Source organism: Hakea prostrata, chromosome 6 (assembly GCF_041222555.1).
Source record: "Hakea prostrata isolate BN-2017 chromosome 6, UWA_Hpros_2, whole genome shotgun sequence".
Classification (NCBI taxonomy): Eukaryota; Viridiplantae; Streptophyta; class Magnoliopsida; order Proteales; family Proteaceae; genus Hakea; species Hakea prostrata.
The window spans coordinates 3906129-3918826 of NC_142605.1; positions in this window are offsets into that span (position 1 = coordinate 3906129).

Consider the following 12698-nt stretch of genomic DNA (forward strand, 5'->3'; position numbering starts at 1 on the left):
CGCGCAAATTCATAGGGCGATTCCAGTGGAATACGAGTCAAGAAAACGGAAGAAACCTTGTTTCTTGTCGGACAAGGAAAGAACGAATCAATCGAGAGTTTCGAAAAGATTCAACAAAGTAACGATGGAGATAGAAAATTTGGATGAGCAAGTAGCCAAAACTGCTCTATTCACGGGACTCACTAATCGGAAACTCCTGGAGTTATTACTACAGGATATGCCTGCTACTTATGCTGAGTTGGTACGAGAGATGCCGAAGCGAGGCTGAAGTCATGGAGATTCTAGACGCGCGCCAAGGAGATAATAAAGTCTCCAATAAAGAACGGAAGGCTCTGAGCGGAGCGAAGCCAAAGAAAAATGTCCGTGATCGGGTTGGAAAATCTCGGGCTTGGCGCCAAAGGTCTCTCGGTAAAAGTGAGTACACTCCATTGAATGTTCCACGGGCTGATATTTTAAATATCATCAAAAGAAAAAATATCTTGAAGTGGCCGCCTAAAATTCTTTTGAAACCCGAGAGTAGCGGGGATCGAGAAAAGTATTGCCGATTCCACAAGGACTATGGTCATTATACTAATGACTGTCGTCATCTGAAAGCAGATATTGAGAGATTAATATCTCAGGGACATTTGTCCAGTTTTGTTAGCAGAAGGAGGGAGGAGCCACGTGAGCCACGCGCGGTTGCTCCTAAAAGCCAGAAGCAGGCTGAAGTCATGGAGATTCTAGACGTGCGCCAAGGAGATAATAAAGTCTCCAATAAGGAACAGAAGGCTCCTAAGCAGAAGCAGAAGCCAAAGAAAAATGTCCGTGATGGGGTTGGAAAATCTCAGACTTGGCGCCAAAGGTCTCCCGGTAAAAGTGAGTACACTCCATTGAATGTTCCTCGGGCTGATATTTTAAATATCATCAAAAGAAAAAATATCTTGAAGTGGCCGCCTAAAATTCTTTTGAAACCCGGAGAGCAGCAGGATCGAGAAAAGTATTGCCGATTCCACAAGGACTATGGTCATTATACTAATGACTGTCGTCATCTGAAAGCAGATATTGAGAGATTAATATCTCAGGGACATTTGTCCAGTTTTGTTAGCAGAAGGAGGGAGGAGCCACGTGAGCCACGCGCGGCTACTCCTAAAAGGGATCGTTCGGTTAGTTCGGAATGATCAAGGGAGGCCCTGAAGTCTAAGAAGGGCAAGGAGGTGATTGAAGCTACTCGGTCACCGATCCTTACCATCTTCGGGGGACCAGAGCCCGAATCACTCGGGAGTCTGAAAACAAAATCCAAATTTGTTGGAACCGGAGAGACGCAGAAGCGGAAGAAGCTAAATGGTGAAGATTCTATCACCTTTAGCGAGGAGGACGAAAGAGATGTTTGTTTACCTCATGATGATGCCATAGTCATCAAGGTAGAGATTGCAAGTCGGGAAGTGCATAGAGTTTTGGTTGATATAGGGTCTGCAGCTGACCTAATTTCCTACGAAGTGTATCAAAAATTGAAGGTGGATCAGGACTTGATGAAACCTTCATCCACACATCTATATGGTTTTGCAGGGTCATCTGCAGTGGCGGAAGGATCGGTTCAGTTGGACTTATCTATTGGAAGTTTTCCTAAGGAAACAACCGTCCGAATCAATTTTTTGGTGGTTCGGGAACTGCCAGCTTATAATATGATCCTCGGGCGACCATCTTTATCCAAGCTAGGTGCTATTGTTTCGACAAAACACCTGAAGATAAAATTCCCGACTGATATGGGAATTGGTCAAGTCTCCTCTGACCAGAAGATCTCTCGGCAGTGTTACGTTGCCTATTTAAAAGACAAGGAGGGCCCGAGGAAGGTAACTGCCCTACCTATAGAAGTTCGAGACGATCGGGAAGAGGTAGAGATGCAAGACCCGAACCAGTGGAGAAGCTGGAACAAATCCAGGTGTGTACCGAGGATGAGAAAAAGATTACTTATATCGGGTCTGAACAGCTGGAGGAATTTAAAGATAAGTTGAAGTTATTTCTTCAACAAAATAAAGATGTATTTGCATGGTCTGCTGAAGACATGCCAGGAATCGATCAGGCTGTCGCAGAGCATAAACTCTGGATAGATCCTAGGGTGAAACCAGTGATACAGAAAAGGAGAAATTTCTCCATTGAAAAATATGAAGCCGTTCGTAGCGAAGTTGAAAAACTCAAGAATTCTGGTTTCATATAACCAATTGAATGCCCAACTTGGTTGGCCAACGTGGTAATGGTAAAAAAGGCGAATGGGAAGTGGAGGATGTGTACAGACTACACAGATCTTAACAAGGCTTGCCCTAAAGATTGCTATCCGTTGCCTCGGATTGACCTCTTGATAGATGCGACTGCAGGATATGAAACTTTAAGTTTCATGGATGCCTACTCAGGATATAATCAGATCCTTATGAATAAGGAGGATGAGAAGTTTACGGCTTTCATGACTGATCGTGAAAGCTATTATTATAAGGTCATGCCTTTTGGCCTGAAGAACGCAGGAGCAACATATTAGAGGGCCGTCAACAAGATTTTCAAAGAACTGATAGGAAAGAATGTTGAAGCTTATGTTGACGACACGCTAGTGAAAAGCTTTACAAAAGAAAATCATATTGCAGATTTGACTGAGGTATTCTCAGTACTGCGAAAGTATCAAATGAAGCTAAACCCAGAAAAGTGCGCCTTTGGAGTCTCCTTGGGCAAATTTTTGGGCTTCATGGTATCACAGAGGGGAATTAAGGCTAATCCTGCCAAAATCCAAGCCCTGGTTGATATGGAGGCTCCCAAAACTGTTCGTGATGTGCAGTGTTTAACAGGGAGAGTTGCTGCTTTGAATCGATTCATCTCCAAGTCTGGAGAAAAATGTTTGCCTTTCTTCAAGGCACTTAAAGACTTGAAGGGCAGCAAGGAAGCAAAATGGATTGAAGAGTGCCAGAAAGCTTTCGAGGAGTTAAAAGAAGCACTTGGACAACCACCGATCTTGTCCAGACCAGAGAAGGGGGAAATATTACAGCTATATCTAGCGATGTCCCTTTCAGCGGTCAGTGCGGTACTTGTTCATGAAAAAGATAAAAAACAGTGGCCGATCTACTATGTAAGCCACGTGTTGCTAGATGCGGAGACAAGATATTCGCAGACTGAGAAGCAGGCTCTGGCTCTCATGATGGCCGCCAAGAAGCTAAGGCCATATTTTCAGGCTCATCCGATTGAGGTATTTATAACTTTTCCTCTTAGTAAAGTTCTTAATAAACCTGATTTGTCTGGAAGGATGGTGTCCTGGTCAATTGAACTCAGTGAGTTCCAAGTGAGTTTTAAGCCCAGAACTGCAATCAAGGCTCAGGCATTAGCCGATTTTGTAGTAGAAACTACTGCACCGGTGGAACCCACCATCGAGGATCCCGTTATACCAACCACTTGGGAGGTATATGTGGATGGTTCGAGTAATAAAGATGGAGCAGGAGCTGGAATTCTATTAAAAAGTCCAGCAGGATTTATTATTCGATATGCTTTGAGATTTGCATTTGAAGCAAGTAATAACAAAGCAGAATATGAGGCTCTGATAGCTGGACTTCGGTTGTCAAAAGCATTATCTATAGCAGATGTTACTATTTATAGTGACTCTCAACTTATAGTCAACCAAGTCCAGGGGGAGTATGGTATTAAAGAACCACGCTTGCAGAAATATCAAGAGATAGTGCAGGCATTTCAAGGCCAATTTCGGAATTTGAAGATATCTCAGATTTTGAGGAATGAAAATTCAGTGGCAGATGAGCTATCCCGACTAGCCAATGCCAAAGAAAAGAATCTAGACCCTTCGGTCTATATTGAAGAGATAACTTTTCCAAGTTATCATGAGAAAGAAATTTCTTATATTGAAGCAGAACGTTGCTGGATGGATCCGATAATCGAGTATCTGAGAGATGATAAATTACCTGAGGATCCGAAAGAGGCAAAGTTGATCAAGATTCGATCAGCTAGATTTGTCATTCAGAATGGGAGACTATACAAAAGATCTTATTCTGGACCCCTAATGAGATGTATAGGCCCCAAAGGAGCAAAATCAGCTTCGGCTGAAGTTCATGAAGGAATTTGTGGAGCTCATATGGGTGGACGAGCCCTGGCTCACAAAATTCTGAGACTTGGGTTATATTGGCCTAAGGTCCAAGAGGCTGCTATGGAATATGTTTGTCGGTGTGGTAACTGTCAAATTCATGCTACAGTATCGAAGCGCCCGGCGGAAACCATGACTTCAATTCTAGATCCCATTCCCTTTGCGATGTGGGGAATTGATATCATGGGCAAATTCACCAAGGCGTCAGGCGGACGGGAATATCTGATAGTAGCAATTGATTACTTCACGAAATGGGTTGAAGCGCACCGGCAGCAATTACTGAGAAAAAAGTGGAGAAATTCGTGCTTGAATCAATCATATATCGCTTTGGGATTCCAAAGATTATCGTCACTGACCATGGTACTCAGTTCGACTGTCCACAATTCGAGCAATTTTGCGGAACATATATGATCGAGCATCGTATGTCCTCAGTGGCATACCCCCAGAGCAATGGACAGGTAGAGGTTACTAACCGAATGCTACTGGAAGGAATAAAGAGAAGACTCGAAGCTGACAAAGCTTCTTGGGTCGAAGAACTTCATAATGTATTGTGGGCCTATAGAACTACGGTTCGAACACCCATAGGAGAAACTCCATTCAGGTTGGCATATGGATCCGAAGCATTGGCACCAGTGGAGATAATGGCGGGGACATTACGGGATCGTGAGTTCGAGGAAAAAGCAAATGAACAAGGACTGCTTGATAGTCTTGATCTGTTGGACGAAGTTCGGGCAAAGGCAATAGCACGAACTCAACATTATCAAAGAAGGATAGCGTCTCATTATAATACTCGAGTGAAGAATCGTTGGTACTTAGCCGGAGATTTGGTGTTGAGAAACACCCTAGCTTCCGACCCGCGTCACCAAAGAAAACTGGACCCTTCCTGGGAAGGACCTTATATGGTTGTAAAACCAGTTGGTTTAGGAGCTTATAGGCTGAAGAACATCAACACTCAGAAAGAGTTGGATCGGTCGTGGAATGCCAGGCATCTCAAAAAGTTTTATCCTTGATGATGATTTCAATTTTGCTCGCGATGTAATCATTTTCAACTCAATCAATGCAATTTTTGGCTTTCAACAAACTATCTTTTGATTGGGGGGCATCATACACCACATTCAAGAACAAGATCCAACTATAAGGCATCGGATGAAAATTCGTGTGGGTCCTTCAACACTTATGGAATTTTTTCGGACTTTCTTAAGTCGAGGCATCGGATGAAAATCTGAGTGAGTTCCTTTTGCAAGGCGTCAGTTTAAAACCCGAGTAAGTTCCTTCAAGACTTATTGAATTTTTGAATTATCCTTAAGAAAAGGCATCAATTTAAAACCCGAGTGAGTTCCTTCTAAGACTTATTGTATTTCTCCAGAAATCCTTAAGTAAAGGCATCGGTTTAAAACCCGAGTGAGTTCCTTCTAAGACTTATTGTATTTCTCCAGAAATCTTTAAGTAAAGGCATCGGTTTAAAACCCGAGTGAGTTCCTTCTAAGACTTATTGTATTTCTCCGGAAATCTGTAAGTACAGGCATTGTTTCAAACAACTAAGACCTAATTCAACAGCGATTCAGGTGGCTAGCAAAGTTCAAGATGAAGTTAATTTCTTATTTCTTCAAAAGATCGAAAGAGGCTAGTATCAAAACAATTACAAGAGCTGGATACAATCTTCGGTCAAAAAAGAAAGTCATCATCAGTGACTGTTAAGAAGTTATACAAGATTGACATGGCTTTGCTAGAATAAACATATGAGTCAACCATTGGTGTGGATTCAAGGAAAAGAAGAGGAGAAATGAGGATTACAAAAAATGTTTCGGTATGCATAAAATCCTCCGCAATTTCATACTCTTTGTCCAGCTTGTCCAGGAGAAGTATGGTCCTCGACCAAACTTGCATTCAAGACGAGCTCGTCATAATTGACTTCTTCCAGGGGAGAATAAACAGGAGAATCTTCCAGATAATGCATAATATCTGGATCGGAAGGTGGAGGATCAATCTTATCTTTGGTCCAGTCGGGAGGAGGAATACCCAGGTCGGTAAATACTTCAGGATGGCAAACAGCACTGTAGGGAGTCGTATCAAAATGAGGATCCTTCCTTAATATTGATTCCCATACTTCGTTTTCACCATCTCGGTACGCCTGCAAGTTATAAGCATTCAGCATATCAACAAAGGGCTTACTGTGTAAATACTTGAAGATGCAGGCTCTGCGAACATCAGTTGGAAGGGATTCGGGCAAAGGAACGACAGCTTACCTTTGAGGTAACGTTTCAGATCCTTTGGCTCCTGACTTTCCAACTGCTCGCTCCAGTCGCCGGATCTTCTCCCTGGCATCATCCAAGTCCGACTGAAAACGACCGATTATCGAATTCTTTTCTCCTACAACCTCCCAAACTAGTTTCCGAAGGCGAGCAATCTCAGCATCTTTAGCTTCAGAGACTTCCCGAAGCCTGAAAACTTCATTGCTCAACCCACTGAGCCTAGAAACTGCTTCCACTTGGTTGTGGAAGTTACCAGTAAGACTCCTGCAAACAACTTCCGAGTTAAAAAGGAGCATAAGAGAAATTTTTCAGAATCGAAAGATAATGAAGAAAGACTTACATCACCAGTGACTTCGTAAAGACTTCATCTGGAAGTTTGGAAAGAACTGTGCTCTCAGAAGTCATTCAAGCAGCAGTACACCATTCCAACGCTCTATCAAACTCGTTTGACACTAATTCAGGCGAAGGATGAGAAGGATGAGCTACATCAAGAGAAGGATGAGCTGCATCACCTTTCACCCGACGGCGCTTCCTGGTGGCAAAATCCTCCAACTCGGAAGGAGAGGAGGAGGATGCCAAACAAGCACTGGAGTTGGAAATAGGAGCAGCACCTGCTGGGACCACACCTTCATCAGACGCCAACATAGTTGCCTCAGATGCCCGAAGAGTCTCCTTCGGGGGTGCACCAATGGTCTCTACAGCAGGGGCGTCAGCAGCGCCATCAACAACGGAGTGATCAAGATCTTCCTGGGAAAGACGAGCGATCACTTCGTGCAAAAGGGGCGTACGGGCGGCATCAATAGAAACTGTGGGAATCTGACTTGAAGATTCACCAACAGCAGTCGCCTTACGCTTGGAGGATTCACTAGCTGAAACCACCTCATTGGCCCCAACCACCGCCGACGGAACGATTTTCTTGCTAGATTTCGCTCTGATAAAGTTCGGGTTGATCTTGGGAGCCACTATGCAAACAGAAAAGCCGTATCAGTACAGAAATCCAATGACAACACAAAGAAAAAAGGGAAAACCCTAGTTCTCTATCACTTCTGACAAACCCGATTAACTAAACCCCAAGTATTACTACTGTGTAGTTTACTCAGGGGGGAAGTGGGGAAAGAGATGAGTAATCAAAAACAAAAACTCACTTGTTCAGAAGTTGATAGAGCTATTGTTGGAGTACGAGGAATACGGGAGCAGGCAGAAGGACGGAATGTCGCTTTAGCACTTTAGAAAATCTAACTTGCAGATAGCAGGATAGATGGAGAGTACCCACGAAGGCTTTAAATAGCCTTAGGTATTAAGACGATGGTTGAAAGCTAAGGACAACCAATGACCCAGATCGAAATGACGCTTCAAAATCCGCAGAAAGCAAGATCAACTGTAGGAGGGATGCCACATGGAAACATGTGGAAGCGAGCACCCGATGCAGAGATACCTCCAATCGTCGCACCACCATTATAATAATGGATGTATTTCCGATTCATTGGAAACAATGAATGGTATACAAAAGCAAGAAAACGTTCGGACTTCGCAGAAGGGAAACGTGTGGATTTTGCAATAAATGAAGTAGTGGGGAAGATTAATGCATCTTTCCGGAACGCATCTTCACAATATTTCTACAAGATTATTATTTGGCGAGGAATGTAAAGTTAAGTGATAAGTTTTATCATTTATACTTTGATATTCAAGGCAAGATTTCGGTAGGAGACGGGGAAATGGAAAGGCCAACATGAAAAAGAAATGTCTATTCATTAACAAGGAGGTCAATCTTTACAAACAAAAGATAACTCCCTAAGCCTCTTCTTCATTGTTGCCCGAGGGACCCTGGTCGGGAGGACTTTTCTCAGGATCTTGAGAAGAGCCTTCCTCAAGAATGACATTGGCTGAGTCCTCTACAGCAGCAACTTGAGACTCGGCTTGTGATTTCTCCTCTGGAAGCGCCGGCTCGTCAGCCAGGTATGCCTCATATTGAGGGTCAGCTGGAAAAGGATCATCTTCTTCCCGAGCCCAGTCAGGAAGATCCATGCCAACTTTCCCGAAGACCTCTTTATGGCACAACTCACGAAAGGGAGCAGTATCGAAGGAAGGGATTGATGCGAGAATTCGCTCCCAAACGTCATTCTGCCCCAAGCGATAAGCTTGAATGTTGTAGGCACCGAGCAGCTCAGAGAAAGGTACGCTGTTCGGGTACTTCCAAACACACTCCTTCCAAAGCTCTGGCTTTATATACTCGGGCTTGCTAGGGATCCCAACTTCAGATATTCTTCGTTCTCCCTACATCGGAATTCAAGCCTGTCACCAAACAACTTGGCAGCTGCTTTTTGCTCCCTGGCCTAGCACTCGGCAGCAGCGACACGAATCTTCGAAGCATCGAGAGCTTCCTTGAGGGAGATCATTTCTTCCTCACGCTTTTTCTGTAGCTCCTCAGCAGCTGCAGTCAACCGGTCTATCTCAGAATTGGCCTTGGCCAAATTCTCTTCACAGGTTTGCAGCAAGGAGCTGGTGCGGCCAACCCGGCTCAATGCTTCCATGTGTTGATAGAAGCTCAACACAGCATTCCTGGGAAGGCGGAAAATATTATGAGAAGTCATAACAAATTATGAAAAAATAAGCGAGAAGACCGGTACCTTGTGGATTGACTAACAAGGGAAATGTCATCCAGGGCGTCAAATTCCTGGCGGTCAGAAGGAGCAAGACTGAGGGAGCTCCACTCTGCAGCTTTCTCAGGATCCCAAGTCACCCTGTCGGTCAACTTCAGGGTCCACTGGGGGGTGAAGACCTCCTCACAATCCGTTGAAGCTTTGGATTTTTTATGGGAGGAAGCATCAATTGTGTCATGCCTCCTTTTGGTTCGGGCGGAGGAGGAGACATTAGACCTCTCCACCATTGGCTTCTTCCCTTTACCCGAAGCATCAGCCACGGGCCTGATATTCCTGATACCCCTATAAGAGTGGTCGGGAGAGGGAACAGAAGCCTCTTGATCTACGGTCAAGGCTCTGGGTGATCGTTGCTCGGCTGTCACAACGGCCTTCGCTTGCAGGTTCTCAGGGTTCATTCTTGGAGGCACTGCAAAGAAGAACAAGGGTCAGAATTAAAGACATATCACTTCAGTAAAGTTAAAGGATGATGGTTAGAAGCTCACAATGAGCCAAGCCCCAGTACTGAAGAATGGAGTTATACTCCACCTCAAATACATGTATTTCTTGATACCATGGAATGGATTTGATCTTGCTGACGGCCGCCTCGTCTTCTCTGGATAAGGGGAGGCCTCGGTTATTCTCGGAAGAAGAAGTACACCGCCTCCAGGCGGTTGGGAAGTTAAGATCCGATGGAGGCGCTCGACAGAAAAAGTATCGTTCGCGCCATCTTTTGTGGTTAGAAGGGCAAGTTCCTTTGGCAAGGATGCTGCCCCTCCAATCAAGTTCAGCCTTATTGCGTTTGGATAGAAAAACCCATCCGGGAGGATGAGAGATAGAAAGAACATGAAAATGTACAAAGAGAGAAAGAGATGGCGTAATGCCAAGTTCAAAACACAAACCTAAGAAGCCGACGATGAGACGCCAGCTATTGGGAAGGAGCATTCCGGGACAAATGTCCCAATGATTCAGAACTGCGGAGAACAAAGGATTAAAAAAGGGAAAGCGAACCCCGCTTTCCAGTGCATCTATGTACAGAGAAAATTCACCCGAAAGGGTTGAATCAACCCTCTCATCAGAAAGGGGAGCCCTAACCTGATAAGAGGAAGGAAAATCAAAATCTTGGATGGCTGAAAGAAGGGTTTCCTCATTATAAATGGAGGGAACAGAGCCAGGTCCACCATCGGACCTGGAAGTTTGAGGCTGCCTAGAAGACTCGACAATCTTGGAAGATCCAGACTCGAGGAGGGCAGGAGGAGTTTCGGTTTTTCTCTCTAAACCTTTTTGAGAAACTTCAGCAAACTCGTTGTCACATCCACCCAGCCGGTACCCCATTTGGAATACCCGGGATGTGATCCACACTCCAAGGATCAATGATCTGAGGTCCATGCCTCCCACATACACGGTAACACAATCATGAACAGTAATAATCAATGGTAAAAACAGTTAATACTAAATATCATGAATAAGATAAGACTAAATAAATCAGAGTGCGGAAGGCAATAACATTAAAGCATAATCATAAGGGTGAGAGAAGGTATGAAAACCACTCTCTCAGAATAGCGGAAAAGGAGTGTGATAACGTCAAATACATGTCTAATTGTCAAAAGATGATCTCAAAGATAAGTTAGTTACAAGACCAATGGTTCCACAAATACACCAGGGGAATGGGGCACTATGCTAGGGTTTCTTCTATACTAATGGTAGTCTCCTCAACAGTACGGATGAAGTAAACCCAGCGCTACCGCTCCCGCACGACTGTGGGGCTAACCCTGGTGCGAATAATAATCCTCCTCGGCTCCAATATACGAATCCTCACCGACGCCACTACCCGGAGGGTAGTATGTGGAATCATAGTCCGCCTCATAGGAGGTGCCATCGTAATCTTCGGTACCTGGAATATAATCTAAAACATTTGCACAAAAGGAATGAGTTCGAAGAACTCAGCAAGGAAGTTATTCCATAATTAGAAATCATACACATTCAGAACATGTAATAATGCAATGTGATATGGAACATATGATGCAGCTATGAGCCTAACTCTATGAATGCTGGTCTCTAAGGTAGACATGCTTTAAGTCATAGCACCGTACTTCTCTGGGTCGTCAGTCACTCTCCCATTTCCATATCTTGGGAATGCCCGGGGAAGATCGGTAAAGTCATCAAAAACCATGGTAAGGGGAATCGGTCACCGCTCTCTCACATCACCATTTGGTCAAGTAATCGGCGCATGTCACAAGTAAAGCCTAGCCCAATGCAAGTCATCTACTCGATCGGTCAAGTTAGATTCAGATACGTCCATTCCTCGCCCCCGGCGATCCTTTCCGGTATCCTTCACACTAGAGTCAGCGAAATCCCGGATTTCGGACTCATCAACCCTATTGGTCATCCACATATAGTAAACGGGAAGCTCTCACGTCCTCTCACGGATTGGTTACCGGTCTTGAGCGCCCGTGAGCCCAAGTCTATCCATATGCAACTCTACCAATAAATGGCCCCTTTCAGGTATCCGTAGCATGGTTTATGTCCCCTACCGGATTGGCTACCGGCCTAGAGCGCCCATCCAACCATACACTACCATGGGTTGTTTGGTCTCAATGCCCTTCCGATTCAAGTCTGACACGACAAGGATGAACCTAGCCACACAACTAGACACTCCTATGTATGTCATCCAATAACTCGGGAAAGTGTCGATAGGCACCATCGGAGAACATCCCATACTATTCCCTCCGATGCCCAAGGACAGAAGTGTCAGTAGGACACCCTCCAATCCCAAGTCATACGTAAGCAATCACACATCGAATCTCATCATTTCTCATGCATCCAATGCATATTCATAATAGTACTCAAATCATGATATTGAAACGAATCATTATAAACATAAGCAAATCAAAATGATAGAGTAACACAACAAATGTATAAAGATTTAAATGTTACTGTTCTAACGCATATGTATCAGTATCATAATGATTGAAAGAAATTTAGGGATTTCATTCCTTGAATAAAGCATAGTTCAATATTTGATGACTTATATGTTTATGGATATAACCATCCTTACCTTGGATGAGTTGATGATGAATTGAGAATACCAAGAATATCCAATAGAAGTGTTAAGGCCCTAAACAAACATCAATAATAAGTTAGAAAAGAAGTCGGGAAGATCGGATGTCATTTGAGTCAAAACCGACCAAGGTTGTTTGTCAAGAACAACTTTGGTCGATGGTTTTGGTCGATGGTATCGACCAAAATGATCGACCAAAATAGTCCTCGGGCGTGAATAGTGGATTTTGGGGATTTTGGTCCGAAATGAGTCTTCCGGTGTTCGGATCAATCCGAAACTTGGAGGCATACTTAACAACAGTAGTAGGACACTATAAATCAAGGAATTAACCCAATCCAATGGTCTAATTAAAAAGCCCCAATTTGAGCTATCAAGTTCAAGTGATAAACATCATGGCATGAGTTGGAATTGATTGCATTGATGAGGAATAGCATGCAATAGCTAGAGGAACTAATAGAAATTCGATTGGAATCATATGGCAATGTTAAACATGAACATAATACTCTTTATAGCTCAGTTTGATATCAAATGGTATGATGTTAATAGGTAAATCATGGAATACATATGCTAGGCATGAGATATAAGCATTAGCATCAATGAATGGCTAAGGGAATCATGGATTGAGCATGAGTAGGCACTTGGAG